We start from the raw sequence: 5,699 nt of genomic DNA on the forward strand, positions 1-5,699 counted from the left end.
AGGCTCCCAATTCATGTGGTTGTAATTCTTGATGCAAGCAATGGTGACAGTAATTATAACCACAGTCCTTCAAACGCAGTCAGATCTCCAGGTTAGCCTGCCAGCACGCTCAGTCACTGGGCAGAATGTTTATTCAAATTTTACCATGAAAACTCGCAGTGTCCTCTGACATGCCCACGCTGCCCCTCCCGAGGTGAGCCCCCCCAGACGGGGGGACGCTGGCTCCTCGGTGCTGCAGAGGGGAGTTGTGCCATTAAAAAAATGAATCCTAGGTGGTCTTGCTTAGGGGACACAAACTGGCTCAAATCATAATCCAGCTGGTTTCCTTTATTATTTGATTGTATGTGTTACCGCCTCCACCAGTAAGCTTTTTAGCTGTGTTATTCCAGTTTTCCTTTTGGAGCAGCACACCCCCTTAGCAAACTGTACTCCTGCAGCCCCCCAACCTCCTGCTATGCTACTGAAGGCCGCTGTTATCAACAGCCAACGATTAGCAAAAAGTTAACGATGCAATGGTCAAATGTGGTGGCCATTAGTATTTGCGTCAGATACAACAGGAGGCTGGGTGGTTTTGGCTGAAGGCTCCAGGCTCCATTGCAGTGTAAATAAAACGCATGGCTACTCACCCAAATGAAGATGAGTGCGAATCGCTAATAACCACATCCGTGCGTATTGAGCTTGGCGTGATCAGCCACCAGGAGGAGCCAGTGTAATTTATTTCCAGGCTAATTAAGACATGAGCTTTCAGGTCACATAATTAGTTTGAAGGGGGTGGAGCAGGGGGAGATGCTGTCTGGCTTCTGCCTCCTTTTCACTTGGAGCATCTCGCAGATTTTAAGCACTGGCCGAGGGTTTCATGTTAGAGTCCTGCCATCCTCTGAGGGCAACGCTTCCCACTTTCCTAAACGAGGGTGCATCAGTTCTTGGGTACCGACTGTGGTCCGGGTGTTCAGAAATATTCATCACACACAGTGATGATGATGCATAGCAAGTTCAGGAGCTAGCGTTGGATGACGAATCAAGGCCACCTAAACGAAGGTGTCTCAACCTTTTCCTTTTTGTACTCAAAGAAAAAATGCGTGCCTAAATCCAGGTCTTGTCTTAACCTCATTTCCTTCATACACTCCCAAAGAAAATGAATATAAAATTGTAGTGTATGAGAACAGGATACTGTTATTTTAAATAATTTGAGCATTCTAGAGATTGTTCTTGTCATGTTGGGGGCTACCAGAAACCACTTGAGCAGCAGAATATGAACAGCAGGGTTTTACATATTTGCAGATTCAGTTAACACAGTATTTGAAGTCCAGCCATGCCTCTGCGCCTCCTTTAAACTTTTAGTTGAAGAGGGAAAAATGCGTAACACTAACGAAGACAATTTCCTCGCTTAAGTTTTCTTGGCTGCGGGCGCAGCATTACAGCGGGGATGGCTCTGGTCCCCCAGCAGTGCTTCTGGTGTTTGCTCTGAGCCCTGTGCTGATGCACTCCTCCTCTGTTAGCATACAGGGGACTTCCACCAAAGATCTCATTTTTGGAGAAGAACCAGATTTTTACCAGTTTAGTTGTTTTCAGGTTTCGAATTCATGCAGGAAAACAACCGCGAGTGAGAGCTCGGCCGGGCTGAATTGTACGCAGGCTGGTGGGGCACCCGTGGCTCCGGCCATGCATGGCCTCCGGGCACTGAGGAGCGGCCAGAACTTCCCCATCCTCCTCCAGAGCCTTCAGCACTTTCTGAAACAACATGATTTAGGTATGTGCTTTAAGGAGTGAGAGGTTGCGTTTATTTTTAAATATTTCACTCTAGGGAACTTTTTGGATATTTTCCTTTCTCAAAATGTGTTTTATGACACTGTGGAGTAGCTGGAATGATTGAAATGCTGAAGAACAAGGGAACGTATGACTCCATGGGATTATTTTTAGATGGTGAGTTACATTAATTGTTTTAAAGACAAACATGCCACTTGTGGTTTAAGGAGACCTAAACTTCAGACGGCTTGAGGCTGGGATATTGTATGGGAATGCTGCTGTTGGGAAGCTCTTCCGTATATCTGCTATTAGCCACTGTCAGGAAGGATACCAAAAAAGCCATTGGTGTGTATTTATATACCTTTGTGTGTCAGGAATACCATCCTATAAGAACCTTCCTTTTCCCTGGGTTGTTGGATTGCCCTCTTGACTGACTAGACAGGCCAGTCCTCTAAAGCCTATTTTTATCGTGCTCCAATTCTCTTTAATGAGAGTTCTGCATTTAGAAATCACGCAGGACCTATATTCAAAACTGAAGTGACCAGCCACAGATTCCAACCGCGCTGGCTCTTGAGAAGGTAGCCGGGAAGGAGGTGGAAATTACACCTGAAGTGGTCATACCCTGGCTCACCATGGATGGTGGAGGGCTTGTGGAGCGGAGTCTCCCCTGACCACAGATCCATCTAAATCCAGCATTGACTGTTACACTGTTGTCCTGGGTCTCGATTTGGGAGGAGGTGGAAAAAGAAGTTTTGTGATTAAACGCAAACAGAAGATGGATTTTGCAGAAGTTGCACATTTATGTCCTTGGCCATGAAAAGCCAGTGCGGTGCCTCAGCCCCCTGCAAGGAAGCAGGGCAGGCGGGGGGCAGCGGGGGCAGCCCCAGCCCTGGGCATCGGGCACCTCCCTGGGGATGGGGCTGGCAGAGGCCAGGCCAGGACATCAGCCCTAACACCTGCAGGACCTCGCTGTTGCTTGGCAGGGACACCACAACAGACTCAGCTGGCATCCGTCATCTTTTCACAGCTGCCAGGATTTTATTAATATAGTTGCTGCATCTCTTCTATTTCACAGTGGCAACTAACACGTGTATATATATGATCAGTTGTGTAAATGCAATACGATGCTTTCTGAATCACAGCTGAGGAGAGCTGAGGAGTTACCAGTATCATATCCCTACGAAATACTGCTCGGGGGATATGTAGGTAGACAGCTGGGGTCATTCTGTGCAGTGCAAGGCTTATCCCAAAGCATCACCTTGCAGATTACCCGAGAGGCAGAGAAACCTGGTCCCTGGAGCTGACCTCCACCCTGACCAGCGCTGCCCGCTGCATCTCTTTAACGGGAAGAACAGGATTTCCTCAACTCTCAGCTGAGAGAAACCCCGTCTGCCCTGTCCTAATCATGTTGTCTTAATCACATTGCCCTCTTCGCCTTGTCCAATGCAGCAGAGGTTTTAATGAGCTAAAGTGGAGTCAAGTGAATACTAAATGAAATGTTTAGCTTGCTTAGGTTTAAAATAGGTTAGTGCTTATTATGCAGGAGCATCATTAAATGAAACATAGTGTGGTTTTGGTCTATTGTGCTGAGTTGAAAAAGTAGGTCTGTCCCTCTGCAAACAGTATGTAAGTAACTCACAGGGTCACTTCCCAGTATTAAAGACACCCTTATGGTGCATCCAACAGTAAGAGAGAGAAATCATCCTGGCTTTACAGTGAAGGGGAAAAGGAGTTTATTAGATTGCGTCATCTTTACAAGCACTGCATATGGCCCTGCTAGGAGTCTCCCCAGAGGAGCAGGAGGACGTACTCTGAAGTATAAAGTGACACCATTTGCTCCAATGCCATGAATACTCCTGTATGAGTGTGGCTGCATTGCACGTACTAGAAATTTAGGAAGTCCCTGTTGCAGGCCAGCTCTGACACATGTTCCTTTGGGAATGCAGAGTGCTCCAGCGCAGCTGGCAGCTGGATGCCAGTTTTGGATCTTCCTTGCAAACCACCTGGGCGTGGTGGTGGCCCTTGGCCCTAAGCAGCCTATTGTGTGCAGCTGTAGGGGAGTCAATAGCTGGGGTTCACACGCTGTTCCAGCAGATGTTTCCATAAGTGGCTTCCTCCTATGTGAATGTATTGATGTCCAAGTCCTTGGCTGGGCTTGGCCATGCAAAGGTTCAGTAGGTTTCCAGCTATTGGCCTAGCTGTGCTTTACTAAGAGCCACTCTCTATTTCCTCTTAGACCACAACCTAAAAAGAAATGGGCCCTTATTTGGATGTTTTATTCGTGACCCAACAGGTTTTGGTGATGGAGTATGACAGAGTGGTCTGCCTGGAGCAGGGTCTTCCTGACCCTGGCACAGAGTGAGAACGTTCCCCACCTGCAGAGGGGACACGGTGTGGGACCGCTGCGTCTTTGCCGGAGACACCTGGTCGTCGCTCCAACTCCCTCAGACTTCTCATATTTACAGTTGTTGTTGCCATTTATCTAGGTTTGCAGGTGCTTACTGTCAAATACTGAAGGCGAACAAGACGGATGGAAAAGAGTGGAGCAAATCGAAGATTTTTAGGAGCCAGTACAGAAGCCTGGTCTGCTTGGTCTCAATATCCACTGCCTTTGAGAAAGGGGTACACAGCTTCGAGAGCTGTGCTGCAGAAGTTCTGACATTCTTAAAAATAGAATAAAGATGATATAATAATTAAAATACAATCATTTTAAATTGTCCTTTTCAACAAATTAACATTCTTTTATGGCTGGAAGATAGTTATCTTAAGTAATTACCCTGTTATTCTAGTGACAGACTGATGGTGACCTTTATACTGCAAGTGAATTATGCAAATTGGTATTTTCATTAAACATTAAATAACTCCCTTGGGAGGCAAAAATGTTACTTACTGTTCATTGGTTATTAAAGTCTAACGATATGATTTACCACAACTTTGTTTTCTACCTCCAAGGGCTCTGGAGGAGAACGGATTAAAGCTTGGTTTGGAATTTGAGGCTTAGACATGTGTAGACAGGTCGAATGAAGTAAAAAAAAAAAAAAAAAACAAAACAAATCCCAGTTACTTCATCCCGTGTGCAAAGTGTTGTTCTCTCTGACAGAACACCGGTATGTCAGTAAAAAGTCTCCAGGCCCACACTTTCCAGTCCCCCAAACACCTCAGAGCCGAGGCAGCCTTCTCATTAACTTAGCCTAATTCTCACCACCGATCCTTACTTCATACCAACTTACCAGCACCCCCAAACTTTAAACCATGGCGAGTTCTTTTGCTTTCAGCCGTTCACGTGGACCATGCGTGCTCTCGAAACCAGCCTTGTGCCACTCAGGCTGAATCAGGCTCAGAGGCAACAAAATGCTGATAAGTAAAGCCTGCAGGAAAATTAAATTCACCTGATGGACAGATGCAATGGGAACACCAGAGAGCATGCTTCCAGCACAGTGGGAGTGAAGAAAGTTTACTGAGTTATGTCAAAAGTCATTAGGAATAAGGCCAATAATACAGGCTTTAGGAATAAGAATTACTCTGTTTATTTTTAATGATTCCTGTTGTACAAAATGGCCCTCGGTAACAGTGCAAGCTATGTAGAACATGAAGCAGACTTTGTCAGTGGTAGACAGGCTTGGTCCTTAAGTCCTGCCACTCCTACAGATTTCTACAGTTTAAACGTCTTTTTGGAAACTTCTGCCACTGCATTAAAAGGGATCTCAGTAGGAATGCACTTTATTAAAATTATCGATACTGAGAAAAGCAAGATTACTCAGGCTTCTGGGAAGCACCATAAACTACACACAACAAGGGAGCTACAACTGCATCCTGGAAGAGCTGACTTACTCTTCCCAGCACCAATCTTGGGGTGTGTGGGACCACACTGCAGTGCTTCACATGAAAAAACAAAATATTGGCTCCATGTTATTTGATGCTTTGTGCTGAAGATAAACGAGTAAATAGATTGC

Source organism: Calonectris borealis, chromosome 2, assembly GCF_964195595.1.
Source record: "Calonectris borealis chromosome 2, bCalBor7.hap1.2, whole genome shotgun sequence".
Classification (NCBI taxonomy): Eukaryota; Metazoa; Chordata; class Aves; order Procellariiformes; family Procellariidae; genus Calonectris; species Calonectris borealis.